The 12,237-nt window shown below is 34.9% G+C and overlaps 1 non-coding gene across 1 annotated transcript in view; it reads right to left on the reverse strand.

Moving 5' to 3' along the window:
- LOC107498386 overlaps positions 1–12,237 on the reverse strand; it is a 973,375-nt gene that overhangs the window by 537,374 nt on the left and 423,764 nt on the right. Inside the window, exon 2 of the transcript XR_004951414.1 lies at positions 6,303–6,432. This is a non-coding gene — a transcript (uncharacterized LOC107498386). The remainder of the gene's footprint in view (positions 1–6,302; positions 6,433–12,237) is intronic.

Raw genomic sequence — 12,237 nt, forward strand, 5'->3', positions numbered from 1 at the left:
TTAACTCAGATCTTTGCACTTTGAACTCCCACATTTACCTCACGTACCTCTTATAAGGTAGTTATTTTAAAAGAACAAATTTATGACAATTATTTCATACAACAAATAACTTAAATTATAACAACCACCTCAAGAAGCTCCATTTCATTCTCAAGTAGAACTGCCAAACAAATCAGAAAACATTAAAATAAGGTAAAAATCTTTGGCATTAGTTAAAAGACGTGTCATTATTCTTAATTAAATATGCCTTTATAGTCCTTTGCATGATATTTAAGTAAACCTTTAAGAATACTAGCTCAAGTCCAATGCAGACAAGTTAAATCAGAAGAGGTAAACCACTGCCTAAAGTGTCATCGAGTTGAGAAATTTTGTATTGTGTTGTTCTTTGTTTACTTTTTAAGCCAATGAGACAATTTTGACAAACTTCATCCCATGAAAAGAAAGAGATAAATGGTTATAACTTGGCTCATTTCTTCTTGTCAAATGCAATCAGTAGACCGCCTGTTATGCACGTGGCTATTGAAAATTATTCAAATTACGTCTGGGCTGTGGCAAACATTCTCAGGAACATTTACCTGATGAACCTGAAAATTGATTTAAGGCTCTTCACCCTGTTATTCAATTCCGTTCTGTAGGGACTCTGCCACTAGGCCCAAACTTCTAGATAGTTCAGCCGTCATCCTCTCTGGTCAATGGAGTTCAGGGATATATGCCAAAACTCAATTTCCATTCTGACTTGCTTCAACCACAGAAAAGCATTAATTGTTGCTCTCAGAGCACTTACTAGAGAACCATTTGATAAAGAGGACCCTCACTGGGTGGAAGAGATAATGGACCTCCAAAGTGACAGGGCAAAGCACTGGCAGGGATGGCCCTGTAATTTTATATACTATATCACAGAAATATGGTCATTTTGTGTCTAGCCAATTCTCTGAAAAATGAAAGCTTTGATTTTAAAAACCTACTCAGGCAGAACAAGACACAATAAGGATGTCAATTCCTTGTGGGGCTCTTCTCCCTTCTCCATTGCTTCCCCAGCTTACCAACTCCTCTGAGCATTTTACCCAGATTGCTGCACAAACCATCAGCCCTTTTATGAAAGTACTGCCTCGGGCAATGGTTGCTATTGGACCGCTTTCCTCTTTTTCTAGCAGTTCCATATTTCAAGTGATTTAAGCATCTTAAAGTGAGTTGCTTAATAGATATCCAAAATGATCACTACAGGTCAAATTCAGCTCAAATGCTATCCTTTCCAAAGTCATGAAAATCCATTTTTTCAGCAAGGCTGGTGAAACATTTAATGAACTTCAATTCAGAAGACACAACCTTTTAACTTAAATTTGGCCTTTAAACACATTTGACCTGTTCAGATGCCTACAAGCTTTTCAGTTACAATGGCTACCTTTTCACTCTACTAAAATATATTACAGATAGCACCATTTCCCACGTTCTTAAAAAATTCTAGAAATGGCATAAAATATACTAGAGAATATCCTGCTTTGATTCAGAATATTTTGATTTAAGGAGGTTCCAGTGACTTGTTATTTTTTGCTCAACTCAGTTTCATTTCTGTAGGATGTATCTTCCTATTATTTAATTCAAATTTTTTTTTATGTTTCAAATCACATGAAATTACCATGGAAAAGTATTACCATAAAGATTATAAATGAATTATTAATAAAAGAAGAAGCATACACATTCAAATAGACTTGGTATTGTTTAATCTGAAAGGGCTCAATTGAAAGTTCTCTTAGCCTAATAAGAGTGAATTATAATTACCTTAATTTAACAGACAGAGACACTATTTTTCTTAACGGAAATATGAGATGCAGGGGTCAAATGTCTTGAACAGGCGTTAATAAATAAAATATATGTAAAATGTAGAGATCTTACGAAATTCATAAGGATAGAAGAAAACAGTTGTAAATCCTATTAACCTTTTAATTTATTTATTTTTCATAATTTGATCACTATTGTATGTTCAACTTTGCAATTTCATAACGTGATTTTCATATATAACCTGATATAATGAACATCTTATTGTTCTTAAAACATTTTGAAATATCCAGAGATTTAAATTCAGGATTTTTCTTTTTTTCGGTTTTTTTTTTTTTTTTTTTTTTTTTTTTGCTATTGCAAATAAACCTATGTTGAACATCCTTACAAGTAAATTTACATATACATCTCTGTAGGCTAAGTTCTTAGAAATAATATAAAGATTTTGAAACATTACCCGCCAAAGATGTTTAATAATGTACACTCCCTGGGATAGTTAATATGTTTCTACTGCATCCTCGCCAGAGTATTTGCTTTTATAAATCATTAAATATGATGGCCAAACAAAGAAAATAATTTGAATTTCTTTGTGAGGCTGAGTATTTTTCATGTTCATTCTTTATCTGCATTCTTTTTTAAGGGAAGAGTATGGTTCTCTCCTTTGCCCATTTTCCTACTTAGGTTTAATTTTACTATTATTCTTATTCATCTACGTGGCCTCTTCAGATTATTAATTCTTCGCCATATTTGTTGTATAGTTTGCTGATAGTTTACCTGTCTTTCAATGTTGTTTCTGATTTATGATATTCAGATCAATAAACAATGTTGTGTCAATGTTGTGACAATTTGTTAATTTTTTCCTACCATTTCTTCTAGCTCAAAAGATCCTTTCAATTGGTGTCATAAATAAATGTTATTTTCCATAAGATTTTTCTTAATTATCTTAACTTATAAATTCATTAAGAAGAACTTTCGGCCTAGAGAAGGAAGTAAAAATCCAACTTTGATTTGTTTTACCTGATAGTCAACCAAATTTATGAAATGATCAGCATCTCAGTTTTCCTTCTATTTATGAATCTCTCCTTATTCCAAATGAAGTTCCACTACATTCCAGGTTCTCTCTTCACTAATCAGTTAGCCAGTGATATTGGCTTTACAATTTATTTTAAATTCAGCAAATTTGTCTATTTATTTGTTTTTTAAAATCCCTCTGTCAAGTTATTTTTAGAATCTTTGTATGCCTCTGAAAGTTTCTTTACTTTGCTCTATAATTTCTAATTATTCATCCTATAAATGGATTTTTACAAGGTCTGAAAAATACACCAAAGAGTGAGGTAATAACCAATGGAAAAACACGATACCTCCCTTATCCCAAGATTCCCACTGTTAATATTTTTGAGCATACATTTTCAGGATCTCTATCAGGGATTATCTAGGTTGTTTTTCTTCTATTCTTTCTTATGTGATAAAGAGAAAAGTATTATATCACAGTCAATTTTTTATGGCATAGAAAAAATTTTTTTTGATTTACCACAGGACTGCAATTTATTTTTAAAATACTGGAAAATGTAATCTAAATTTCTCTCGGATTTTAGTGTCTAATCTTTTGAGACATGTGAAAAGTAAACTATGTGACGAGCTAGATTCCTGTATATCTCTTTATATCACTGCTCCCATATGCTACATTTCATTTAACTGGAAACAAAAGCCAGTTAGTAATGTATCATAGAGATGCCCCTGGTAACAAGCCAGTCATGTGAAAATACTTTGCCTTGTTTCTTTTATTTCTTAACCTTGAGGTATTTTATTTCACTTACTCCAAGTACATTATAAGGTGCAGTGCCATTTAATTCCTAAATTCATTTCTGTATGTATTTATTCAACATATCTTGGTGACAGGAAGTACTCAATAAACATGTGTCAAATAGAGAAGAATGAAGGAAACATACTACTTAAATAGAGTGCTGTACAAAATGGCACATTATTAATAACTACATTGGAAACCTCCGAAGTGGCTGATGCAGGAACAAATATGAGCCTTTTACTCACAGCAAAGCCTGGGAGATGAATAGTGGGCACATGCAATGTGTGATTTATTCACACACACAAGTAGGGGATTTATAGGCATCTATTAACCTACTCGAGTTCCAACTCTGTCTTAGGCCGGTCTTTTGTCATGATTAGCTATGTTGTGACTCAATGTTAAATAACAGGTTGACTGTGATGAAATATGCAAAAAAATATGAAGATAGATGGTCAAAATTATTATACATGTACATCATTTCAGCTAAACCATAGATACATCTCTGCTTGTATATGTTTAAAAAAATTAGAAACGTACATATACACAAAAGGAAAGGATATTTTTCTCTGGACCTGAGATGCACTGTCACAGACTGGATGTGTCTCCCCAATAATTCATATCTTGAATTCCTAACTTCAGTTACTTTAGACTGGGACCATATTTGGAAAAAGGTCTTTATAAAGGTGATTAAGTTAAAACAGGCTCATTGGAGTGGACCGTAATCCAATATGGCTGATATCCTTATAAGAGGAAATTTGGATAGAGACGTGTACAGAGTGAAGAAAACGAGAAGACACAGGGAAAAAGACAGCCAAGTAGAGAGGCCTGCAAAAGTAGCCTTCTCTCATGGCCCTAGCAAGGAAACAATCTTGATCTGAGACTTCTAGCCTCCATAAGTGTGAGAAGATATATTTCGGTTGTTTAAACCACTCAATTTGTGGTACTTTGTTACAATAATCCTAGAAAGCTAATATGCCTATGAACTAATAGATAATACAATGAGAAAAAAAATGTTGAGAAAGAATAAGAATTACTTCATTCTTTTCAACATCTCAGTTTTGGAAAAAAATGAATCATACTATCTGGCATACTGTGGTGGGGCCTGATCTGATCCCTCCTTGGGGTAAAATACCATCAGGAATGTCACTGTTCTAGGTGAGATTTGTGATTCATCCCTTCGTCAATCGATTAGGAACTGAAACTTAATTGATTTCATTGCCCACTTCCATATTATGATCCCATGAGTGTGGCAAAGGTGAATGTAACATGTGGTTGAGTATCCATAAGAGCATAGAAGCTCTTAATGCTTTGTAAAAGTAGCTCATTCTTAACTTTTCCCTTGGCTGTCTCCAAGTCACTTGTGTGCTTTCTACTTGTGTCTGCACTGACCTAATAAATGTAGCAAGAGAAAGGTAATAGGGTGAGGGATAATTCCCACCCCTCTCCATCCCCAACCCAGTTTCACGGAGAACAGAAATGGGGTGTAAATATTATAAACAGGGTAAATGTAATGGCACTGCCTAAGTCACATGAAAATCCACCCTGTCAAGGTGGAAAGATCATAGTTGTTTATCCTGATGCAGGATGTGTGGTAACTTTTAGGGAGATCTGCTATTATCACTTATCAGCTTTTCCAAACCTGTGCTCTTCCCCCTGTAGCAACTCATTCTCCCATGGAGCCAGGCAGGATTTGCTAACATGTTCTAAGTTCATAACTATATGATGCATTTCTCTGTGCCTTCTTAATAAAACAACATGAAATAAAGTTTCATAATAGCAATAGAGAAAAAAAGTCGTAATTTTCCATGCTTCATGATTCAGAATAATTAATTTAATACCTGTGTTATATGAGAAGAGTAAATAAAGAGAAGGGAAGGGGTGTGAATATATATGATCACTGAAGCATATACAATTGTAAAGAAAAACAAATTACCAACATAGTGCTGGAAATAAAAGCTTGGTAGGAAATATTTTTAAGATGCTAATTTGATTCTTCTATGGAGCCTTAAAGCTGCAGTATCTATATGTACACTACCTCCATTTTTTTTTTAATTTTTAGCAGTTATATAGCCTTATGTCTTTAAAAGTCAATTGAACACCTTCCTGATCTCTAGTGGGAATTTTCCCTAAGTAGTTCTCTACCTAAACTGTAACAGGACTATGATTCCATTTACAACATCTTGCTGACGAGTGTTTCCATCATCAGAGGTGTTAGAACAATGTACTGAAATTAATAAATGAGGGTAGAATCAAAACAAGATGCAGTTTTCTCTGGGCAGTTACAGTGTCTGGGGTTTGGTACATAATAAACATTGAGGTGCTAGATTTTCGATGTACACTTTGCTTTGTCATGCCATAGTCTACAGGTTCCAAAGAAGGAATTATTTCTGAGTACAAGTATATGTGGCTAAGACTCGCACCAAAAATATAGGCCTCTAAAGTGAGCAAATAATTATTTCTATTAAACTGGTAGTTATAGAAGTAAATTTTCCTTTACTTGGTCAGGTAAAACTAAAATCTTATCAACTTTAATTCAGTTTTATCTTCCTCAAATACCAAATACCAGCCTTGTCCCATTTCATAACAAGCCTCTTAATTCCGCCATTCAAACAGCTGGACTATATGCATCATACTGTAGTATATTCACGAAGCTCAACACCCCATTCCACTACCAGGCCTCTCTGAGGGCCTGCCATTAGTGCCAGTGGTCGCAGTGGCTTACCGACAGTGTTTATGGGATCCGGTCAGGGTTTCGATCACAAAGCACTCGCCATCATTGAGACAGTATGCAAGGTCCTTGTCTCGGCAGGGTTTAAAGTGCTCGGACCGTTCTGTGGAATATGTCGTCGTATCTGTCAAAGGAAGCACATGGAGAGTGCGTTTAGGAGTGCATTCTAACACCACCAGCTCCTATCATTTGCTTGGATCTGTGTACTGAGGCCTTCTCATGGTCACTGATTATGGGGACTCAAAAGAGACATAAACCTTCGACTGTAATGAAAAAATGCAACTGTGGCCACTTTGATCTTGGAATTCCCAGCCTCCAGAAGTGTGAGAAGTAAATTTTTGTTGTGTATTATAAGTTACCCAGTCTACGGTATTGTTATAGCAGCTTGACTAAGACAAAATCTGTATTCAATTGTCTTATTTCTCCAGTAGATTTTAACAATTGGAATCACTCTAGACAAGCCTCATTTGAGGGTACATTAACAGTAAAAGATGAATGATACAGCAGTCAAACATCTCAACTTTGCTTTCATTAATTTCAGTTTTAACAAACATGTGGTACTAGGGAGTGAAACAACATTCCCTTCCATCTATTGTTGCCAAATGTCATTAAACATCTGATCAACGTATATTGTGACTGGTTGTAGAAACAAATGTCAGTTTCTGTGGGGGTTTTGTCTTTTTTTGTTTTGTTTGTTTCTGTTTTTTAGTTACAGCTATATTTGGCTAATAGCCAAGCCAATTATTCTTTCACTTTCTCCTTTTATTATGAAATTAAAATGCAAATGTTCCAGATTTTAAAACAGAATCTCAGATGTGAAGAATTTTTCTGCTAAATGTTTAACTGGATCAAATTATCATTACTTTTTAGCATTATCTTAAACATGTATTTTTAAATTAATAATTTACATTTTTAAAATTAAGCTATATGTCTACATCTGATTCCCAAATATGAAACTAACCATAAATATGTGTACGTATCTACTGACCACAGACTCTGTTATCACTTGTAGACATTCTAGTTTCAGCGTTTTAAGCAACTAAAGTTTAGCACCAATTCTACTGGGACAGTCAAGAAAATATATATTTAAAAAGTCAAAGATGAATAAATAATTTGGAACTTAAGCTATTTTAATTTTCTTTTCACAGATGTAGATTAATGATAATGTTCAAAAGCACAGGCTATCATACCAGCTTACTAGTGGGAGGTCCCAGTGAGTCTCTTCCTGCTCATCATCTAAACCAAGAGGACAGTGATTGTCCTAACAGGGAATGCATTTATGTCTTTCCCATATCTAAAGCACCTCAGTGGGCCCATTCCCGGAGGAATAACTTCAAATTACTTAGTAGACAAACGAAGGATATAGGCCATGTGGAATTTTGCCTGTTTAATTTCATCTTCTTGTGCCCTAAAACACATAACCTGATTTCTAACTATTGTTCTGTTTCCTCAAATACCAGGAGCTGTCACGTTGTTCCTTCATCCTAGACCATATTTTTCTTTTCTGGAAGACACTCAGAAATCCTTCAGATCTTATATTATCTACTCATTGTCTCTCCAGTGCTTTTATTGCCCCATCACCATGTTCAATGCTATAAGTAACCATTTGCTCATGTTTATGTGTTTCTTTAGTCTGAGTTCCTTGAGGCCAAAGGTTGAGCCTTAACCAGAACTGGTGCTCAGTAAAAAGGTCTTTAATAAATCAGATCACTCAAACATCACCAACAGTTTAAATGCCACTGATGAAAGTAATGATCATTAAATAAATTACAATCATATGAAAGTTAATGTGTATCTTACAACAAAATGTTAGATACAATTTCACATTAATGTCATTTTAGTATACTCATTTTAATACTGATGAATATTGCAAAAACAAACATTGCCTTCAGATTCACATAAATGCTCATTCATATACTACTCATATACTGTGAGCATTGAAAAATCCATTTTTAATCTCCTCTTTCTTAGTTGTACAATGGGAACTTATTTTTCCCACTTTAAAATATCTGACTGCTAATTTGTCACAACATAAAGACGCTGGAAAACAGACACATTTTCTGGTTTTCAGGAGATCTCTACAGAGGAGACTCATTATTCAGGATAGTATGTGAAAAATAGTTACATAGAATCAATTTTTCTTTCTATGGGAAATATTTAAAATTCAAAAGCTCCAAGTAAAAAATTCAATATGAATCACCACACAGTTAACTGCTACTCTGACTGCTGAAGTATATTAACTCATGATCAGTTAGTTGTTTATCTTTAATTTCTTATTTTCTATTTATTGATATCCACTGATCATTCCTTTAAGAATAGCTTTTCATTAACATAACCTACAGCAAAAAAAAAAAAAAAAAAAAAAGAGAGAGATCCTTCTTTTAGAATCAGCCATTTTAACAAGCTACAAACTCCAAGAGCAATACAATGGCAAAGCAATTACAACCAATTCATTTCTATCTGACAACTAGTATCCCAGTGGTTACTACCCCATTATACCGACTGCTTTCCCTATCCTATTATAATCTATTGGCATATTACAAAGGATAAGAGACTCAAGTCAATGACTCTATAAACATCCAGGGTAAGAGAGCAGAGATGTCAGGCTTACTATGTACTCAGGTTATCTATTTCCATAGCCAAAAGAATCTCAAAATTAATTTAATATGCACCTGCTTATCTCTAAAAATAACTTGACTGAATTAAAGGAAAACATTATTAAACATTTTAATAACTTCATATAATAAAAAAAGTAGTAGAATGTTGAACTTAATCCTTCTGCAGGTAAATAAGCTGTAATTAGTGATAAAAATCTTAGAATTTACCCAAGCATTTCACTATATAGTATACATATACTCACCTAAAATCACAGACATTGGGCAATGTAAATTCAATCCACCATGAGGTGAAAATTTACAATTGTAAGGCACCATGCCGAATATGTAGATGGAAAGATAGAAAAATTCCTCAATGAAATTATTAGGCTGCTCTATGACTCTAAGACCACCTACACTTTTGTTAAATAAGTAAGTATACTGTGCCTAAGTCACTCTTAGTCAGGTTTTCTATTAGCTACAACCAAACATAGCTTAACAAAGAGACCTTAACAATTTTGGATGAGCTCCTCTAGGACACATATATCTGCTTATAAGTACATGGGCGTATATATTTGTTTAATATTTAACACAGAAGATATATTACAAGAATATGAAATATAATGTAAATAAAAAGTGAGATAACAATAAAATATAAGGTGCAATTCTTTATTTTCTTTCTGTACCCTAAGGTGACTCAGTATGCTCTAATACATCCAGCTGTGTATTTTGTTCTGAATGGGAAACATGGGATATTTGTGAGAATGAGATAGTGGATAGATCTAACTTCAAACTATAAAAGTTATGAGCTTAAATAACTTTGGAGTACCTTACAATCAAATAGAGAACTCTCATCTGTTATCCAAAATTTTTGGAACCTGCTTATATATTTTTAAAAACTCCATCACTTTTAAGAAAGCCGTCTAAGCTGTCTACAGTATGTGATACTATTTTGTCACATATTTAAAATTCAAAATGCACCTTCTGTTTCTAGGAGTGTAATTGTTAAGTAAATTTGTTACAGAGCTCTTTACTGTCTTCAAAAATTATATTGGTCAATGTCCAGGTCAGTAAACCAAGAGGGGTATAATATTTTCATGAATTCCCATCTGTCTTTCAAGGCTCTCCTTCATTCCAGAATGCTTCACTATCAGCCATCACTCTCTCCACCACGTCAGCTCATGAATCTCCCATCTACCTGGACCATGAGCTCCTGGGGGTCAGAGCATCTTTTCACTTCTCTGATCCACCATCTTACGGATGGCCTGACACTGAGGTGCAGCCGGTAGATGCTTATAGAAGGATAATCTCCTTATACATGAACATTTTCTAAAAGTTCTGTATTGAAAAGTATGCACACTTTTGTTACCATAAAACAAAGATTCTTTTTAAAATAATGTCTGAGAAGCAAATGCATGTTTAGTTGTTAGGACATGAGAAAGCTCCAAAAGCGATTAAGGTAAATTGTATAGAATTTTATGAAAGGAACAAAAACCAACTCTATAGGATGAAAGAAAATGAGAGAGAGAGAGGTAAAAGAGGAGAGAGAGAGAGAATGAAAGGTAAAGGAACGTTAGGCTTAAGATGAACAAAGTTGGTGCTAAGGAAGTGTCTTCCAAGCATAGGACCAAAGGTCAAGGTCTCAGGTCAGGGAAGTGCTTTTGCTGGCATAAGGAATAGTTCCCATTCACTTGGGACCACAGGGGCTATGCAATTATCTAGACCACTCATCTGGCACTAATTATATGTACTTAAATGTTTTCTTATATTTTTATAGCTTTTAATCTCTATCCCCAGGGAGGTCAAAGAGCTTTGCTTTGAAATTTTATGTTTTTTTCCACATCATGTAGCATCCATAGTAAGCAATCAGTACAGTAATTAAACACACAGTGGGAGGTGGTGGTGCTTAATTCATTACAGCCAAAATAGGAAGAAAATGTAAAGCTCGGAGAAAGAGCACACACCAGATTTTGCAATGAAAGTTAATTTATTAATGAATTAAAACAATGACTCGTTTTCCCCCTTAAGTACTGAGTTGAACCTGAATACTACTTACAGAGGTTTTCCATGTTGCCAGCATAATGGTGCACACTGTGGGGACACAGATTTTGTTGCAGGAACAAGAGTGCTAAATGGGCTATTACGGATAATAATTGCAGTGGATAATCAAAGAAAGAGAGGCTTAATTTAGGCTATAGTTATCTTTGAAGCCTTCCCCAAGGGTTGATGTTGGAGCTGGACTTGAATGGGAATGATTTAACTGGCACAGGAAAATGAATTCTAGATATGGAGAGGAGGAACACCTAAGGAAGGAAAATGCTGATGCATAGCATAGACCCTAAGTACATTCTTCAAACTCCTGGCTTGCAAATGTTAGATTCATCAAGCAGTTTTTTCCTTCCCCCACTGAGTTCATGATGACAATTCTCCAAGAAAGTTAAAAATCTTGTGGTACAGTCTAAAAGCTTTTAGGATTAGAAAAAAATACCTTTACAGGCTAGAGGTCATTTAAATATGGTTGTTGACTCCAGCAGCAGCATCTGTGGGAGCAGTGCAAATGAAACCTGCTGCCATACATTAAGATTCCCTGTTGAATCTGCCACTTATCGGGAACCCAGGAAGGAGCGCTGGCATGAGACTGTTATAAAATATTTAATGGTCAAGGAAAATTGCAAGAAGAATGCAGCAGTGTTTGAAAGGGAAACAAACCATTTCTCAGCTGGAAAGAGGCAAAGATAGCTCTCTCCCTGCTGCCAGAGATCAGACAATTGTTCACTTTGCTGGCATGGAAGAAATGGGGAGTGTTGAGCAAAGAATTTAATAGTTCAATTGAGTCACAGGGCTGCTGTGAGGACTGACAGTTCCTAATGTATCCCAGAGTTACCAATTCTCCCAGAAAATGGAGAATGGACTCTTGTTAAATTTGCATGACCTACCTGTCACCTTTCAATTTGAAATCTTGCTTTTAAAAACTCTGCTCCAGCTTAAGTAAACCTCCACAGGACAGAGCTTGCTTAGCAAAACTGCATTTATTTTGGAATTGCAGAGTTTACCCTTATGCTAAATATATTCCCTTCTACCTGCACACACACACATATGTCTATACAAGCTGCTTTCAGCTAGAATTATAATAGCAGTACTGTCAGTGGAGCCTGTGGCTTGGGTGAGGCTTTATGCTATATGATTCATAGATACCATCCCTGCTCCACATGTCACTCTACTGAAATCGTCCAGCTTAGCTATCTCTAAATCCAATGGATGTTTAAATATTTTTTCTACCCTCTTGTTTGAACTCTCACAAGACTGTAACACTCTTAGCCACTTCCTGACTTCAT

This window comes from Rousettus aegyptiacus, unplaced genomic scaffold, assembly GCF_014176215.1.
Source record: "Rousettus aegyptiacus isolate mRouAeg1 unplaced genomic scaffold, mRouAeg1.p scaffold_m13_p_6, whole genome shotgun sequence".
NCBI lineage: Eukaryota > Metazoa > Chordata > Mammalia > Chiroptera > Pteropodidae > Rousettus > Rousettus aegyptiacus.